This window comes from Myodes glareolus, chromosome 2 (assembly GCF_982192425.1).
Source record: "Myodes glareolus chromosome 2, mMyoGla1.1, whole genome shotgun sequence".
NCBI classification, from domain to species: Eukaryota; Metazoa; Chordata; class Mammalia; order Rodentia; family Cricetidae; genus Myodes; species Myodes glareolus.
In genome coordinates, this window is record NC_142027.1 from 17,655,087 (window position 1) to 17,659,687 (window position 4,601).

A 4,601-nucleotide genomic window follows, 5' to 3' on the forward strand; every position below is an offset into this window, starting at 1 on the left:
CCTCTTACAAGAAGATGATAGTTTATGCCAGGTTCAAGTTAATAAAAAAGTAATTTTATGGACATTTTTATGCCAATATTATTAGTAATAGGTTAGAAGTTTGAAAACACAAATGTGCCTTAAGAGCGGGCAAAAGATCAAATTGTATTCAACAGACTTGGAATACTTCTAATTGACCAATAACTAACACACAAAAGTGTATATGAATTTATTTAGCGCATTAAGTTAAAAAAACAGAGACAAGCACTATGTAGTGTGCAATTTCACTTACATGATTTTATGTGCTCTAGGCCTAATTATTGAGTACTACAATGGAATAGGACTCAGTCAGTGAGGTTAGCTACAGCTCTAGAAGGTATCTGGGAAATCTTTCAGATGATAGAAGTGATGTGTATGCTGCTTGTAGTGGTCAATATATTTTTATACTGAAAAATAAGTTAAATTGGAGAATTTCATTAAATGTAAATATACTCAATGACAACAATGGTAAAATCCCTACATGATGCAATTCTAGTTACTCTTTCTAGAAGTGTGATCTGTTCAAGTTCTTCCTTCTGATCCCTTGTGTTTTTATGTGCACACAACCTAAACCTATAATCAATCATTCTCTTCTTTTGAAATATATTTTTAAATTATATTATCTTTATTAGTTATTTGAAGATTTCACACATTCATACAATTTATGCATATTAATCAGATTGTTCTTTTTTCTATCTCTCTCGAGCTCACTGCACAACTCTAAACTCTATCTCCCTCCTGATTTCTTGTCCAGATTTAAACATTCTTATTCTCTTAAAGCTTTATTTCTAAGAATAACTCTTCTATTTTTGTTATTTTATTCATTCGTGGTTGACTTTTTTCATTTTAAAACAATATTATTTGACAAACCAATCACAGTTCTCTCCCCTTTCTGTCTTCCAACTCCCCCCATGTCTCCCTACCCCACCTTCCATCCACTCTTCGTAAAGGGTGAGGCCTCCCCATGGGGAGTCAAAAAGGTCTGTCACATCACTTGAGGCAGGAGCAAGGATCTTTCCCCTGTATCTAAGCTGAGCAAGATATTCCTCCACAGAGAATGGGCTTCAAAGAGCCAGTTCATAAACTAAGGATAAATACTGATTCCACTGCCAGTGGCTTCACAGACTTTCCAAGCCATACAACTCACCCTAGATTCAGAGAGCCTAGTTCAGTCTCACGCAGATTCCCCATCAAGAATATACAGGACATAGTTCCATTATTCTTTATCATCCAGAGTTTCATTGTGAATGAATACCTTCAGTCACTAAGAACTTTAGAAAATGGACTAGTATTAACTATAATCAATTATCTCCCTTAAAATAAAAGGAGAGCCAAATTGTAACCTAAAGTAAGCAATAATGATGCATTTTGTAGAATTGCTAGAACATATTTTTTAGAAAGTCTTTAAAAATATTTTATCTTAACTTACTTTCCTTCAAGAAACACTTGTATAAAACAAAGTCCAATAATATTTCAAATGTTTTGGTGATATATGTATAGTAAAATAACTTCATCAGAATTTTCAACTAAATACCATTTAAATGCAGCGTGCGTAGATTCAGTATTCATGAATTGTTCCCACAGCATGGCACTATACTCCATCCTATGGAAAGAAGACATAAAACTTTGTAGAACATTGTTAATTCTGCTACAGAGAACTATCTTCTGAAAGATTAGTTCATTAACTTTAGTATTCAATAAATAGATGTCATGTGTATATGTAACATGTTCTGAAGCTTTACTTTGAACTGTTTATTTATGACATTTCAAAATGTGAAATATCTTAAAATAAAGACATGGTAGTATACCTCTATTATATTATCACATAAGATTTATGTGTAGAAAATGCATCAGAAGCAATAGATGGCACTATTGGTCCATTAGTGTAAAGAAGTTATTCTCTCTTTTTTTTTCTAACTCATCTTTTATCTACCCACTCCTATTATAATTCTTTTGGAGTCTTATAGGGAATCTATAATGATATTTTAAAGTAAATTTAAATAACTTTTTTTGCCTTTTTTGAAACTATGCATCTGTGATTTGCATTCTTTTGCTAAAAAAAATAATAAAGTGTTAACCAAACATGACAGAACTAAAAAAGCAACGGGCTTTAGAGTTTTTTTCTTTTTTAATGTGTGCTTCAAGATGGACCCAAAATGCAGTGAGAAATCTGTGTAAGTGTGATGCTTAATGACATTCCATTCTTCATTTCTTTAGTTCACTGAGAAAATTTCTTTGTAGAAGGATTTCATTAGTACTTTCTTTAACATCTACTTGGATTTTCAAATCACTCTGATCATAACATACTTTAATTCTGAAGTGAGACTCAATGGACTGAAACTTATCTATTTTTTCCAAAACTTGTTATTGTCTCCTGCATTAAAAATAATTTTCCTAAACAATAAATGATTTAAACCTATGATGTGAACACTTAAAAATGGTGATATTACAAAAAAAGATGCGTATATATGATTACTATGGAATGAATTCTACAATAAAAAAAGAAATATCTCATGGGTCACAAACTTCATATATATTGCTAAAATATCCTAATGATGTAGGATTAATTACACTTATTTAGAAATCTGATATGCATCATAAATGCTTTGTTATTTTATTGATGCCATTTTGACAGATAGTGAATATGTCTTATCTATGGCCTCCATCAAGTAAGATTTTAAATTTATGGTTTATTTCCTATGTGTTAAAAATACAATTGTCACTTAGATCAATAACTAGAGCAAGTAGGTAGAAATGTCGCTTCATCAATGTGTCGTGAAGATGCTCAGCAATTGTTTGGTAATGTTGAGTTGTATCTAACACAGCACTATTGTCCATTTATGTAATACCAGCTTTGTCTGCCTACCAAAGACCATCAGAGCTGATCTAAACTGTTGAAATCCTCTTTCAGAAGATAGTGATTTAGATAATCATTAAAAACTCACATGAGAACCCAGCCATATATGTGCAATTCTGTCAAACTTACACAGAGGTCTTAAGGTCTTAGGGAGTTGCTGTCATTTATATCTGTGCTTCCAAAAAGAAGGAAACGGTACAAATAAATAAACAAATAAATGTATCTATTGATAAACCATCATCCATACTTGGTGAATAATTGACACTGCAGACTCTTGAAAGGCCCACAATCCTCCCAGGACCCATGCTGTATAGGTGAGCTTGAAGTACTCATTTGCTCCCAGTTTGAATTGTGGTGTAATTCTATTTTGTTTATCATTATTACCTCAAGAGCAGGTGATAGTTATTGGCACATCTTCCCTAAGCAGACTAATTTAACAACACACACTTAAGTGTTAACTCTTTAATTATTCCTTTCTTCATTGGCAGAAAAATGTGACCAGAGTTTGCAGTTCACCATGAATTCAGAAGAGAATGTTATGAAGTGAGCATAGTATTTTATGCAGTTTATATCCTAAGGAAGAAAGCATGGCTTGTCTCATTTTGAGTTTTTTGAACTTTGTCAAGTAACTAAAAGTTATTCAGTTTACTTTTAAATATTTACTATATAGTATCTATATAGTATTTAATTATTCAAACTGAATCGCATACAATTAAAATATTGGTTTACTTAAGCTATGCTAATTGCAACTTTTTATACATTCCTTTAATTTATAAGTAATGGGGAGGGGAACCATAATCAAAGTACACTGTATGAAACAAAATTATTTTCAGTTAAAATTAAAAGCATTTCTAAATAGAAAAATAAAAATGACTAATGCTGTTTAAAATGATAGGGTCATACATCATATTTTTCAAAGAACCATTTTAAGTTAATAAAATTACTATTTGGTGTATTCTCAGTGAAATTCAGATCAAATAACTGACCTACATCACATAAAGACATCAAATCATCTTTTTTTTCTGATCAAGCTGCCAACTTTATTTTTTCTCAGGAGCATTGTATAGCAAAAAGGCAGGGGGAGGATAGGATGCTGAAATATCAGGTCTTGAGACATCTCTAGCTTGTAAAAAGAGATGAGGAAACGCTGAGGGTCTTTAAATGTTTACTAACAGGGGAAATGCTAATCACTTCTGAAGTCTGCAGGTCTGCAGGCCTGTAGGCACTCTCAACTCACAGGAGGATAACGGTTATATACTATGCCCTGAACTTGCCCTACAGAGGTGACAGGGGTGAATATCTTACTTAATTTGTGACTAAGATGGCTATAACCAAATACAGGTTTTTTTCTCCCAGCATATCTTCCTTTTTTATAAGTATACGTATGAGGCAAGTTAAAGATCATCTAGTAGATGAGTAGGCATTAACGGGGGGTAGGGGAGGCAGAGGCTCAAACCTCCCAAGTTTACTTGGTGGGGGAAATTTCTTTCTAACTTAGTGGAGGGAATTTTTTTTTCAAAGCGACGGATGTCTTTTTGGAGAGGCGAGGGTCTAGGTTTTTATGTTTAACTCTGGACATCAAATCTATGCAATCAGGCTTGTTACTCAGAAGACCCAGAGACAGAATGCACGGTCCTCTCTTTCCAGTGCTTTACCTTCACCCCTTGCTGGTGCCCATGCCTATCATGGACAGAAAGACATATCTCTGAATTTTATGTGGCTTTTA